Source organism: Pogoniulus pusillus, chromosome 15, assembly GCF_015220805.1.
Source record: "Pogoniulus pusillus isolate bPogPus1 chromosome 15, bPogPus1.pri, whole genome shotgun sequence".
In the NCBI taxonomy this organism is placed as follows: Eukaryota; Metazoa; Chordata; class Aves; order Piciformes; family Lybiidae; genus Pogoniulus; species Pogoniulus pusillus.
In genome coordinates this window covers 27474371-27489730 of record NC_087278.1, presented here as the reverse complement: position 1 = coordinate 27489730, position 15360 = coordinate 27474371, and the positions used below count along the sequence as shown (strand labels likewise).

The 15360-nt window shown below is 42.1% G+C and overlaps 1 long non-coding RNA gene across 3 annotated transcripts in view; it reads left to right on the top strand.

The window, feature by feature from the left end:
• Positions 1-15097, top strand: part of LOC135182132 (uncharacterized) — a 111376-nt gene extending 96279 nt beyond the window's left edge. For all 3 annotated transcript variants that reach the window (XR_010305056.1, XR_010305055.1, XR_010305057.1), the window contains exons 2-3: positions 14155-14285; positions 14876-15097. This is a non-coding gene — a long non-coding RNA (uncharacterized LOC135182132). The remainder of the gene's footprint in view (positions 1-14154; positions 14286-14875) is intronic.
• The last annotated feature ends 263 nt before the right edge of the window (positions 15098-15360 follow it).

Below are 15360 nucleotides of genomic sequence, written 5' to 3'. Positions count from 1 at the left end.
CATGAAAAGAATCTGTTAGGGAAAACTGTTTGGGAATTTTCTCCTTCGGGCGAAGGGAAACCTGTCCGAGGGGTGGTTTCTGCTGAAGGTCCTGGTCACACCTACTGGGTAATGCAGGAGAATGGTGAAATCCAGTGTGTGCCACAGAGAAATCTAACCTTAGCTGAGAGAGTTTAAATTCAGAGTGTATAATACAAGCTGTTAGGAGTTTTCCTTTTTTAGGTACTATCGGCATCTAATGAAAGAATCTACGAGAGAGTCGACAGTACGTGAGCACGAACCCAGCATCACCAGGGAGTCCCTGTTCTCGTCTCATCTGTGAGGAGACAAACTGTTTGCTGTTTTCTGAGCTTTTGAATCACCTACATCTGAGATAGCTGGAATGAAGTGTGAAGTATTAATTAGTGTAAATATTGGTTTAGATTAGACAGAATAGTTCTCAGCAATACTCAGTGAAATAGACAGGGGTGGATTGTGCTAGTTTGAAGCTAGTTAGAATGTTTTGACAAGAAGAATTAGATTACAGGCTGTGAAAAGGAAACAGTGGTGATGTCTAGTTCACTTATAGGCTTGCTGAGATGTATAAGAACAAGAACACAAACATAGATAAGGGAGTTGCTGTCTGTCTTTGTGGGCTGCACCTCTCTCTCTAGCCTAACCAGCCATCTGTGTAACTAATACATCTGCTTCCTAATCCCCCTGGCTGACCCTCCAAACTTTCTTCGAATATAAGGCAAGATCTGGGGTAAGGGAGGGGGACGGGAAGAAGGTGGAAGGGTGGTTGTGAGCCCCTCCTGGAGGCTTAGGTTTCTGGGAGGGGTGTTGTGTTTCTGTATTACCTTTTCACTTGTGTATTTCTGCATATAATGCAAATATCTGCTTGTATATTGTGCTAAGCTGTAAATATAAAGCTTCATTCAATTTCCAGAGCTGCTGAGTCTAGTCTGGGTGATTTTCCAAAATGTAGGGGGGCAGGTAACACCTAAACCATCACATCTCTTTACACCCATTTGAACTAAACCTCTGAGCCTTTTTGAGTCTGTTCTTCCTTCACAGTTACAGATTGACAGCAGGGTGAACTCCTAAGCAAGCTGTGCATGGTAGAATTAGTGAGTGAACAAAATAAGACTTCCTTAGGCAGGAATTGAAATTTGAGCAGCTATTTAATCATGTTTTGGTTACTACTGCTACTGTATTCCACAGTGTGGCAGACCTGTGGGATAATCAGATTGTCGGGAACTTCCTGACTGTGCCATAGACGTGTGTGATGTATCCTTGGAGCCCCTAGCACATATAATGGAGTGATGGGGATTTCACAGTGGTGGTAATGAATTGATAAAATAAAAAAATACTACACTGAGGTTGTATTTCATCTTTACTGAGTGGCCATTATTCCTCTGACTGAGGCTATGAGCATTGCAGGAAATAGACATCTTGATTTTGTGTCTGCTCCCAGTTCCTCCTGATTCACATGTCTCAACAGTTGGCTGTACCATCAACACTTTCAAATCCACCTAGCAAAACCCTCCTCTCCTTTATGTGGCCCCAGACTACTTCTCCAAGTCTGGGGAAAATCAGAGCAGCAAGCGCTGCAGTTACAAATTACTAATTTAGCTAAATACCAGCACCTCTGGTTAGTGCTTTTAGGGCCTGTGTATGCTAGGGGCAAGGAAGTGAGTGTGAATAGCTTCAGAATCCATGCAAATGCTTATGTTTACTGCTATTTTTTGTGATTTAATTTACTGTTGGTCTCTTAAAGCTGTTATGTACCATTTGATAGCCATTACTAGGTAGGAAATATAAATTTTATCTTGGTCTATAATGAACTAAACTTGTTGGTACATAGTTTTACCAGCCAGATGGAAGGAGTGTGTTTTGGGTTTGTTTGTTTTTTCTGTTAAAACCTGTAATAATTTTTCTAATTCATTTATTGAGGGGCTTGTATACTGAACCTGGAAGCACTCTATGATCTCTTCTGATTCTCTGTCAAACTGTAGATATGCAGCAATTCCATTAGCTATTTTGTAATTTATCTTTGTTTAAAGGTAGTGTGTCTAGAATCACTGCTGTTCGGTCTTCAGCAAAAGACTGAAAAAGGTTTTTACAGTGGTAAGATGAAACAAAACTGGCTGAAATGTGTGCTTAAGTAGAAGATTTGTTGGGAGTGAGATGTGGGAGTCATGAGCACAGAGGTGGTGAATTGAAGCCATCATTCCTCAATGATGTGAAAATACAGAACTATAATGCATGTAATTGCTCAGATACTACAGGGACATTCAAAATACACAGCATTTTATGTAACATAGTAATTTAAAAGAATGCAGGAGCAGTTAGTGTGTAAGTAGTGGGGAAACCCTATAATTATTTGGGATATGATGTTAATAGATCCAATAGTAAGCTGAGATACAGCTCTAAATAATTCATTTTTGTGTTACCTTGTGCTGTTTTGCTATCTTTCCTCTTTCCCTTTTTATTTCTCATTTTAAACTCTGTCATCTCTTTCTTTTCTCAGTGACTGGTAGATGATTTTGCCCTCCTGTGATAGCAGGCAGATGGCTCTCTTTGCAAATAATATTGAATGCTGTTCTGTCACTTGGCCACTGAGCAGTGTTGTAGCAGTAGGGCAGTTGAACTCGCTGTGTGAAAAGTATTAATGTACTTGGCCTCTTCTGGTGTGAGGTTTGTGATTCCAGGCTTCTCATGAATGTGCTTTTTCCCAGGAGACTGCGAAACACTTGCTAAGGCACCAGGTCAGCTGTTAAAAGCTAATTCTCAAATGGGTTCAGCTCTCAGTCCATATGTGGATAACCTGTAAGTGGGAGTAATTTAGACATTTAACCAGACAAAAATCCATGCTGAAAACCAAATGGAGATGGTATTATAGATTCAGCATGCATTGTTTTTTCTCTGTAGTCAGGGATGATGATATTGGATACATCTCAAAAGAAAGATATATATGAAACTGTGTTTCTAAGTTTAAACTTAAATAAATAATGTTATTATAATCTTAGCACCTACTGAAAATATTAATGGATAATATTGGGCAATGTCCTTTCAATTAAAAATTTTGAAGACTTCACAAATGAAAAGTAATTTTTTCCTGACATCAAATTTCTCCTTAGACTGCAGCAGTGAAGTTTATAATAGGCATTGCATGTATGGTGAATTTTAAGCCCCAGACCTGTTTGTTGGTTGGGGTTTTTGTGTTTCTTTGCACTACATAAAACCAACTCTTCCTTTTTAGTATTTATGCAGAACTTGATTCTGTTTCATGTTGCATTGTTTTGTCTCTCTTAGAAGTAAGGGTTTGAGTAAAGGCCAAACCCCAGAGCAAAACATGGACTGAAATCACTGTATTTTGCATAGTTTCCACCAAAAATACTGACTCAAGTTCACTCTATGTCTGGCTTGGATACACCAAAAAGTTACTGAAGCTTTTCTGAATTTTTCTGTAGAACTGGCTTCATTAGTGTAGTCACAAAGGTTTGGAACTGCTCTCTACGATCTCAGACTCTTGGGAGCACAGAGATTTGGTTTTGATAAAATTGTGTAAGCTAGCCTGAAACACCTATCTGACGCACGTCTTTCTCTTTTGCATGAAAAACACACCACACAGTATCACAGAGTATCATCAGGGTTGCAAGAGACCTCACAGATCGTCAAGTCCAACCCTTTACCACAGAGCTCAAGGCTAGACCATGGCACCAAGTGCCACGTCCAACCTTGCCTTGAAGTGCCCCAGGGATGGCGACTCCACCACCTCCCCGGGCAGCCCATTCCAGTGTCCAATGACTCTCTCAGGGAAGAACTTTCTCCTCACCTCAAGCCTAAATCTCCCCTGGCACAGCCTGAGGCTGTGTCCTCTTGTTCTGGCGCTGACCACCTGAGAGAAGAGAGCAACCTCCTCCTGGCCACAACCACCCCTCAGGTAGTTGTAGACAGCAATAAGGTCACCCCTGAGCCTCCTCTTCTCCAGGCTAACCAATCCCAGCTCCCTCAGCCTCTCCTCGTAGGGCTGTGCTCAAGGCCTCTCCCCAGCCTCGTCGCCCTTCTCTGGACACGCTCAAGCATCTCAACATCCCTTTTAAACTGGGGGGCCCAGAATTGAACACAATACTCAAGGTGTGGTCTAACCAGTGCAGAGTACAGGGGCAGAATGACCTCCCTGGTCATACTCCTGTGACAGGAGGAGTGCTGAGTCCAGGCTCTTGTTAAATGTCCCACTGAGTTACTCCAGATTTGGGTATAGGTGTAATAATATTGGTTGTTGTTTTCCCATTTTACCATGAGGGGAACCTATTGAAGGGGCTAATAGCATTAACTGTAGAGCAGTCTCCTGGGAGTTCAGAACTGATTTCTATAATTTCATGGATGTAGGTTGCTTTTTGATGTCTCGCCCATTACCTCTTCTCCCTCCAGATGTTTGGTTGTAACTAGGCTGCTGGTATTTTGGGGAGACTACTTCACCAGGAAGTGTTGAACAAAGATGTGCTCTCTGTGTGCATAGCCTGTGAGAAGTAAAGCAAGACATAGCTGTGTGAGATGTTTTCAATCTGCGAAGAGCTGGACCTTTACTTTTAAACAGCTTCCAGTTTTCCTCTGGCAACTGTGCTTCTGGGTCCAGAGTATCACTTCTGCTTGTGAATGGAGCTTCTCGGATTCAATTTTGGTTAGGTTTGTGACTCCAATAATCAAGGCCTCCACCTCTGAATGAAGAGCCACTGGCTCAGTCCAGAACACTGGAAAATTGCCCTTTGAGTGATTAATACTGTTTACTTTTCATAGCTTCCTTGACTTCAAATCTGGGAGCGATTACACTTTATTTCTTCTTGTGAAGTGACACTGTTGCTAGGTTGTTAGGGTCTGGATTAGAAGAGGGCTGCCTCTTGAGTAGCAGGGGATGAGGGAAAGCGATGCATCTTCGTAATCTGTCATTGATTCCTGGGTCTCCCAGTTCGGGGCCATGAGCTGCCCAGGACTAGAGAACAGAAATGGCAGTCCTTTTGAAGAGTACAAATGAAGATACAGCACACTGATTGGAAGCTTAAAAGGGAGGTTCTATTTGCAGGCGCATATATGCAAAAGGCAGTCAGATAGAATGAGTACATCCACAAGCTAGGCCAAGTCTATTGGACTAAAACCATCTAGAATCCTCCATCCCTTCCACCCACAGCAGGCCTGAGAGTAGGCCAAAGCTGCTCTCCGCATCTCAGGCCTACAAGGCCTTGGCAGGACACATGACACAGCTCAAAAGTCCCTGCCAACTAGGAGCCATCTCCCCCACACAAACCGCGAGGTAGGTAGGGATGCCACTCTTCCCGGAGACAGGTGAAGGGAGGACAGGCAGAGAGGAGAAAAGACAGCAATATCAGCTGGCACTGCCTCATAAGCTATGATACCAGAAAGCAGAACAGAACAGCAGTGTTACAATATCTTGGGATGACCAGGTCCATCCCCCTGGAATTGGACTTGGTCTCTGCAGTTTTCTTAAGGGAACTTGGGCCCCCCTGAAACTAGTTGCTGGACTTGGCCAAGCAGCAGTCATAACGAAGCTAAGAGCGTTAGAGTGTAACAACTATGATACTTAAGATCAGTGAATGCAGATAGTGAGCTTGTCCTCCTGTCTCTGTGTATGACAGTGACATGCTCTGGAAGGGCACAATATCTCTTGAGTTGTAATTAGAAATTTTCTTTGTCAATTTGTCTTCTTTCAGAAAAGTTTAGCTTATTTTATATCTTCACAGCACCTTCCTGAGCAGTGGCAATACTAGGCATTCCCTGGTGAATTTTTATTTTTGCTTTGGGAAGATTTGCTGCTGAGGGATTTCTTTGGCAGGAATTCATTAAATAACAATAAGACAATAATTCAGTCCAAACTAAAATCTTCAGCCCCGGACTGTACCTAAATATACAAGAAATAAGTACCATTTTGATTTGAGCTTTCTTAAAAGAGCTTGTTCTGAAGTTTTCTTCAAACCAGAGGAACAACTGTTAATTCTGATTGGATTTGCAGCTTTAAAAAGGTAAATATCATATTTAGCCTTGAAAGACATCAATATACAAACCTTGACTGATGTTTAATGGAAACAACAGCTGAAATCAGTCCTGAAATCTTCCTCCTGACCCATTTACCACTATTATAGGAGTAACTGTCATTTATGTAACATCTTTCATCACCCTGAATATCTAGGCAATTTACAAACACGTGCCTTGATTCCTCTGAGAAATCTGCAGTTAGTCAGGTTTAAATTTGTCTGGGGTCATGCAGGTTAATAACTTGATTCCTTCAAAAGGTGCTGTGTTTTTAATGACCGCAGACCTTAGGACCTCTGAGGCACTTACTCTGAACCCAACACCTCTGTCTGCAGGGTGCTTGCAGCACCTTGCTGGCATGCTGACTGACTCATCCAGCCCAGCGGGAAGAGCACTACTTCTTGAACTAGCTGTGCAGGACCTTTAATTTTGGGATTTATTTCCTCCCCCCTTCAATGGCCATCCATCTCCATAATCATGCACTGTGAAATACCAGCCTCTTGGAAATGCAGGTGGGTCAGATATCAGGATAACAGGTTATATTTGAGTCTGTTGTGGGTTTTTTTTAATAAAAAAGTGGGAAATAGGGGGAAATATATAACAAAAATGCTTCCAAAGCTGAGTTTCGGGTGGTAACTTATCAACTGGGCTTTATCATGGTATTTTAAATTATCAGGAAGCTGGGCCTTTTGAGCCCTGGTGATTCTGAAAGTAGATGTGTAGATGTGTGTGTGTGTTACAATTTGCTGGTGTCTAACTCCAGATGTCACGGACTTCACTGTTCCCACTGCATAGGTCTAAAATATGTTTGTGCATAAGATGAACTTGGTTGTACAATCACTCGCATTTAGACTGATTAGAGGAGCTGGGCTACATCTGTGTACTTCCTGTGTGACACCTTATTCAGGACAGTATCAAAAAAAGATTACTAAAAGGAGTACTTTATTCTTTCTTTCTGAGTTCAGAGATGTTAGCCTTTGAAGAAATAGGTCTCATTATAACACGTAGGACTTTGTTTCATTATGACAGATGTTTATTTTATATGTATTAAGGTATTTATAGGTATTAAGACCTTTAGGTATTTAAATAGCAGTCAAGGATCTTCTTGAACTGGGCCATAAATTTGAAGTAGACACACAGAGTACTGGAGCCTGGCAATTATACACTTCAAGATGCCAAATAAAAAAAGTGCTAGTAAATAAACTGTGTATGTTAATTATGTCCAACATACCATGTTTGATGTTTGTTCTCATGTTACCTTACTATTTTCTGCATTCATGAGTCATCCGTAGATAGCTGCATATCTATGCAGATACCTAGTAAAGCAGACACACAATTGCTGGGATTTTGATTCTGTTGAAATCATTGCAATGAAGCTGGAATTTTATCCTATATATACAGGTAGAGTGTGTTAGCGGAAGAACTGTTACAGAATGTTCTTTATGAACTATGCTGTAAAATGTCACAGTAAAATAGAGCTGCAAGGCTACTTGGAATTAGTCATTTAGGTAATATTTAAATGGTTTTAAGAGGTCTATCCATTTATCAGTACTTTACAATTCCTTTGTTTCCTAGAGAAATGCCTTAGCAGTAGATAGACACAAGTATGTAGGTACAAGTCGGTCTCGTGACTGGGAGCGAAGTTACGATTTCAGCTACTTCACAGCAGAATTACTCTGGTTGTTGTCTGTCAGTATGACTGTAGTTTGTATAACTACTGCTATTTTTAATATACATCTTTTTTCTTTTGGCAATTTAGTACAAAATACACACCAAAGGGAAAAAGTAGTGCAGCAGTTGTCACTGTGATTATAAGAAAACCTGTCTCCTGTGTTAGAGCTGTTGTCTTAAAATACCAAAGAATTCCTCATTTTAAATGAAAATGCTCTTATTCTCAATATTGCAGTTTATAATAGTATTACTTTACAGCATCCAAGGCCGTTGCTAATACTTTTGACAAGAATATTCTGTGCCTTGCTTCTGATTCTATCTTGGAATAAGAAATCCAAGTCCTGTGGTGAGAGCTGGTACTGCTGGTGAGAGCTGGTACTGCTGAGCATTCTGAAGCATCAGGCCCTTCTGTGGAAGGCAGCAAATGACACTGCACTTGATGCTGCTGGCACAAGTGGAATTTGAGCTGAAAGTATGAGGCCTTTCTATAAATAGAAGCATTGCAATAAGTCAAGCCAAAGACCAGTCAGTAATACTCCTCCCTGCTTTTGGGACATGAGGCATTGCATGCTTGAGCATTCTCTCTTCTGTGGTAACAGTTAATCTTGGAAAACTGTTTAAGATTGTATCCTGAGACAAAAGGCTGCACCTCGGGCATTGACAAAGTAGGGTTTGGGATAGCTGTAGGTGAGAAGCCCTCTAGCAGCAGTGTTTGAAGTTTTGGGCTTCAGATAGTGTCTGCATGTGTTGGCTATACCTGAACACTTACAGCAGTGTTAACCACTGCTATCTAGACTATATTTATTTTGACACATGTTTTACTGTCAACAGTTTCTGCAAGAAAATGAAGTATGTCATTATGCACAAGCTGGAGTTTGGAAAATGCTTGAAGACACTTGAGGTTCGCAAGACCTTCACAGGTGCAAGGAACTGGGTGCCAAACTATGGCTAATGGAAGCCGTGTGCTTGTCTTCATTAAGCATGGAGAATATTCTTGACTCTTGCAAATGTTGTGTTGTTTCTCTTCTTGACAGACTGGTGGGAGCCCAAAAGGTTAATTTTTGTTCCCTAACTGGGGGGGGGAACCCAACAAAATCAGCAAATGTTATCTTGCTGACCTCTGAAATCTGCCTGATTGTTCACGGTCTCAGTTTCCTGCAGGAGCAGAGACAGAGAGTGAGCAGTTGTTGTGGTAGCACCAGGAAGGGTTAATCAGTTTTGCCAGCCTGAACAATAGAGAGGGGACAGCTTTAAATGAAATGAGCTGAATATTTCATTCAGCCACTCAGCTGCCTGTTCCAATTGCCTCCTTTGCTAAAACGAGAGCTTAATCTAAAGTGACAACAACATCAGTTTCTATGTGCTCCAGTCACACAGAACATGACTTCCTTAACATAAACACTATTTACATGGACCGTCTGGATATAGCAGGGAATCAGGAGCGTGCCCAGTTAAGACAGAGTCTACAATGAAGGACGAATAACAGGCAACTGAGAATTAACATCAGCAAATGAAAGCCTGACCCTCAGAGGGCATGTCCCTGTTACATTTTAAGGCTAGGAAGCCTTACACCACTAACCTTCCTTCCAGTAAGGACTATATAATTTGAAAGAAAATAGTACCTTTTCAGTTTAGATACTTAACCAAATGCATTATGTCTGACCCATTTTCCTACTCTGTGTGACATGAGATGAAGGACCCCCAGCTGCAATTACCAGTCATTCAAACAGCTGTAACTGGTAGTCTCCCCCTTCCTTATGCTCTCAGCTAAAAGCAGTTCCTGCTTTGTGGCATGAAAAGGGGAATGCTCCTGAGAAGAGCTCCCAGCCCAGCACTTACCCTGTGGCTCCAGGCCCTGTGCTACCAGGATGAGACCTCTGTGCCACATGCTGCTATCTGAAGAAGCTGTTGCTGAACCCCAGAGTTGGTGTGCCACTTCTGGAAGCATGACCTGTTCCTCTGACTTGCCTCAACAAGACACAAACAAGGAGAGTTTGCAGGCCAGCGTTTTCCCCTAAGGCTCTGTAGGGACTGGCTTTCTGTAGAAGTAAATGCTTATGGTCTAGAGCTTTACTTCAGGAGCTGTGGCCAGAGGATAGAGGTCTGTGGGGAACAGGATATTGGCCTCTCACTCCTCTCACCCTGCTGTAACTCTAAGGCTAGTTTGCTTATTCCAGCACTACCCTAGACTTCCAATCTCTCTTTTAAGGTTGTTTATTGAGAGGAAGATTTTAATTGGTTTGGGTTTTCTTTCATGTGTGTGTGGGGGTTTTGTTTGTTTTGGTTTGTTTTCTTTTTGTTGTTGGTGGTGGTTGGAAGATTGAGGCATTCATACTGTTCTGTGTGTTGACAAATGTTTGAAAGGGGAAGGCCTCCTCATTAAGAAAACTCAGATCACTCACTGGGCGGGGAGGACAGTGCCGGAAGAGGTCTGGGGTGTTGTGGAGCTTACCACAGGTAAGCTCAAGAGGTTAATGCAATTGCTTCCCACCCTGCACGGGTACTGTGAGGCCACCCAGCGGTAAAAAAGTTTTTCTTATCTCCCTTGTGAAGGATACTGGGTCTACTGAAGTAGCAGTATGGGCACAGCACTGAGCAGCATCTTGCCCTAGCTGCTCTGGCAGCGCTGTTACTCCCTTCTTTCTTCGTTCTTTCCATGCTTCCCCAGATCTTGCTATTCATGCAGAGGAATTTGTCCAGCTGAGCAGGCAGGGCACTGTGCATCAACAGGTCTAGGTATCAATTCCACTTTGAGTAGTACTGGGAAATTCACTTTCTGGGCAGCTGTGTTAGGCTGACAACCACTCAAGCAGACATTACTCACTGGTTATAGGATGTGGTTTTGCTGGTTTTTCACCCTCAAATTAGAATTTTATCTTAAAAAGAAGGAATTGTGGGATAACTTGGTGGCTTCTTTAGTTGAGCAGTACAACAGTACAGTATCTGGATCTTAATCAGGCCTTGTAGTGAGCTTTGAGAAACCAAGCAGGATTGTGTTTTTCTGTGCAGTTCTGTTCTCCATTATGTAGAAAAATATGTGCCTTCCTTTTACATAAAGGAAGGGCAGTACTTCTGTCCTATCGAAGAAGAAACAGTTTAGTTCCTGTCATTGGGCAAACAGCAGAATTGAGTTACTGACCCTGACAGAATGCTTTTTAATCTTGTTGAAACATTTGCTATTCTGAAAATTCGGAACATGCTGGCACTTACAGCATCATTTAATACTGTCTTTTATTACTGAATGTTAAACTATTAAAATTTAGGAGGTTTGTGAAGTGGAGAAAATGAATATTTGCATCAAATGAGAGGTCCAGTGCCTGTAATCCTGAGCAGTTCCTTTTCACATTAAAAAATAATTGCTGTTGCCAAGTTAAGTGGACTTCTGTGGCACTTTTTAAAAAAACATACTGCAGTTAACTTTGAGCTGCTGTAGCTTCATTTTAGAGAAGGAACACAGATCACTTATGGTGTCAATAGAAAACTTAAAATAGTAGCCAAAATCTGTGCTTTTTGATTCTGACTAGCATCTTTCATTTTTCCTCACTTTTGGTTCCAGAAGGGAGTGTAAGCAGTCACAGATGTACAGAATTACAGATGTATACCTTACACCATCAGAAAACAAGGTCTACTATTCTTGAGTTGCAATACACTGGCATTGGTTCAAGAGCTAACACCTCTTGAAAGACAGCAGACACTAAAATCAGCTCATCATTGAAGTGAAAGGGAAAATGAAAAGATAGAAATTGGACGACAGAGGTTTTTAAGGATCATCCAAAGCACCATCTCACAAGTCACCTGGGAGTGATAGAATTCCAGAAGTGCAGGCTGTAAGTTTATGTTGTTGTTGTTCCATAGGATAGCCCTTGCAGCTTCAGCTGATGCATTGGTGGTAATATTTTTAAGCTTGTTTCTTAAAAAGGCCACTCAGTGCAATTTATGAGGCTCCCATAGTAGCAGTCCTGGAAATGCCTGGTTTCCCTTTGGCTGGTGCCTGACTGGAGTTAGGTACCTGATGAATAACTGGATATGCCTGTCTCCTTGCAGCCTTTTTTTGGTTCATTTGTCAAAAAAAAAAAAAAAAAAAAAAAAAAAAAGAAATGCTTCTCTGTAGAGATGGATATAAGCTGGAAGCCTCTCTGAGTTCTTTATTTTTAGGAAGATTTACATTCTTGGGGTTTGCTTATCCCTTCCAGACCAAGTTCTCTGTCATGAAAACAAGGCTGCAAGTTGGCCATGTTACATAGTTCATGTTAGGAAAGAGCCACAAAGATGATCAGAGAACTGGAGAACCTCTGCTGTGGGGAAACTGAGCGCTAGGGTTGTTCAGCCTGGAGAAAAGAAGGCCTTAGAGCAGCCTTCCTGTACCTGAAAGGAGACAACAAGGAATCTAGGAAGGGACTTTTTACAAGGACTTGTAGTGATAGAATGAGAGGGAATGGATTGAAGCTTGAGGAGGGCAGATTGAGACTGGAGATTAGGAAGAAATTCTTTCCAGTGAGGGTGGTGAGATACTGAAAGGGATTGCCGACAGAGACTGTGGATTGCCCCTCCTTGGAGATGTTCAAGGCCAGGCCAGGTTGGTGGAGGCCTTGCACAACCTGGTCTAGTGGAATACAGAACCATAGAATCAGTCAGAATTGGAAGGAACCACAAGGATCATCTAGTTCCACCCCCCCTGCCATGGGCAGGGACACCCTACCCTAGATCAGGCTGCCCAGAGCCTCATCCAGCCTGGCCTTAAACACCTCCAGGGATGAGACCTCAACCACCTTCCTGGGCAACCCATTCCAGGCTCTCACCACTCTCATGCTCAACAACTTCCTCCTCCTCACATCCAGTCTGAATCTCCCCACCTCCAGCTTTGCTCCTTTCCCCCTAAGTTCTATCACTCCCTGATAGCCTAAGAAGTCCCTCCCCAGCTTTGATGTAGGCCCCCTTCAGATACTGGAAGGCCACAAGAAGGTCACCTCAGAGCCTCCTCCTCTCCAGACTGAACAGACCCAATTCTTACAGTCAGTCCTCATAGCAGAGGTGCTCCAGCACCTTGTGGCCCTTCTCTGGACATGCTTCAGCATCTACACATCCCTCTTTTAATAGGGGCTCCAGAACTGGATGCAGTACTCCAGGTGGGGTCTCACCAGAGTGGAGTAGAGGGGGAGAATCACCTCCCTCGACCTGCTGGCCACACTTCTCCTGGTGCAGCCCAGGCTCTAGTTGGCCCTCCAGGCTGCAAGTGCACACTGCTGGCTCACATTGAGCTTCTTGTCCACCAACACCCTCAAGTCCCTCTCCTCAGGGCTGCTCGGACCTTGCACTTGGTCTTGTTGAATCTCATGAACCTCGTATGTTCCAGCCCAAGGCAGGAGGATTATAACTAGATGATATTCAAGGTCCCTTTCAAACTAAAACATTCTATAAAAGGATGGACTCCTTTCTGGAGCTGTGTGATCTCAGATGTTTCAAGGGAATAGGCAAGTGTTGGACAGATCAGCTTCTCCAGGCTCCCTGTCCTCATCCTGGAGCCCAAAGAGTGTGGTTCAGGGAATATTAACACATTTGTGGCCTGTGTTGGTGTAGGCAGAGAGGATGTAAGGATGTAACATATTTGCCCTCATGTTCAAGAGTGACTCTTGGATGCTAATTCAAAAGATGATTAGAAAATCTCCTTTTTCAAGGATTACTAATCTATTAGATGTGTGTATATTACATAGTTACTACACCTAACAAATATATTTTTTAACATGTAATAATTATCTAATTAAATATAAAGCATTAGATTAAACAGGCCAGCTCTCATACTAAAATGCTGTCTATTACAAGTAGATTTATCGAGGATTAACAACTACATGATAGAACTATCTATTTCATGATTGTTAATCCTCAATGAATGTTTTTAATAATTAATTGGCACTTAACTAAAGGATTATGTTCATTGTGATGGAATTTATGAAGCGTTATAATGCCAAAGAGAATATTGCTGTGATATTTCTCAATAACTGGGAATGGGGGGATGGGACATAAGAAGGAAAGAGACAAATGTAACCCCCAAAACTAGGGAGGAATAAGCAAAATGCATTTAGTACAAAAAATCTATATCTGATTTTACCTAAGAGTTTGAAAACTTTTTGTTTGCTTTCTCATGTAGAAGAGGTAGTAACCAGCTACTTAGGTAGCAAGATATTTAATGGAGCAAAAGAGTAAAATGAATGTTGTGATTAAAGTAGTTGAAATCTTTTGGTGTAGCTGAAGATCCTTAGAATTTAGCTTTCATTTCTGAAATCTTTATTGCACATCTGAATTAGTGAACTAGAACACAAATACAATGTATATAGTGACTAAATTTGTTGGAGGAATGTGTCCCAGCGCCAGCTGCTGGAGAATATGGAAGAAATTTTCATGGTTTACTCGAGCACAAAGGAGCACTGTGATTTTTCTTTTCAATGTATATAGAGTCAACTGTGGAAGCCAACAGGAAGAAATGCATTCTGTTGATTTAGCTGACCCCAGGAGAAGACATCATCCCTGACATCCAATTGAGACTGAGACAGTGGAATTAATCGTCAGCTATTGCTCTCAACACCGTAAGACTTTTTTTTCTTGTGAATGGGAAATTTTTAACACATTCATGAGGCTTTCTAGGGAATGTTTGGTGAATTCCTGTAGTTAAAGTTTCTATACAGACCTATAGCACAGCTATGCACAACTATAGCCATGAAAATGGAGAGGAACATCTTCCTGCTAAGGAAAGGCTGAGGGAGCTGGGTCTCTTTAGCTTGGAGAAGAGTCTGAGAGGTGACCTCATTTACATTTATGAAGATGTGAAGGATAAGTATCAGGATGATTGGGCCAGGCTCTGCTCAGTGATATCCAATGATAGGTCAAGGGGCAATGGATGCAAGCTGAAGCAGAGAAGGTTCCTTGGGAACATACGGAGGAACTTTTTCACTGTGAGGGTGCCAGAGCCCTGGAACAGCCTACCCAGATTGTTTGTTAAGTCTCCCTTTTCTGGAGACATTGCAAACTTAGAATAGAATCATAGAATCAACTAGGTTGGAAGAGACCTCCAAGATCATCCAGTCCAACTTAGCACCCAGCCCTATCCAAGGTGTTAGAGCTAGAATCTGGTTTAAAAATGTGTTTTATTGCTGCTTTTTGCCTTTATGTCTACCAGGGACATGGACAGTGTGCAAAAGCAGAGCTCACTGTTGACTCTGCCCTAAGACAGCATGCAAGTGGGAGCTGTATTTGGAGACTGCTTCAGCTGCTCTGGGCTTCAGCAGTGAGCAGAGGTGATGCCCCTGTTCTCCGCTGTCAACTTGAGCAAGGATTTCCCCTTCTGGCTACGGAAGAAAACATCATTACCTGGGGTTTAATAAAGACAGCTGTCTGAATAAATTCCTGTGTGACGTACTCTAAGTGATCCTGCTCTGGTGGGGTGGAGTTGGACTGGATGATCTTTTGAGGTCCCTTCCAACCCCTAACATTTTGTGATTCCATGATACATACAGTGGCTTGCTTCAGAAACAAAATATGGAACAGCTTCTATCTTTTCAAGTGGAAACTGGTAAATTGAAATGAATGGTAAATACTTTTTCTAATAATGAAAGATATTGGTTCCATTGACATGAACAAACTCAAGCAGCCTTATTATATGCA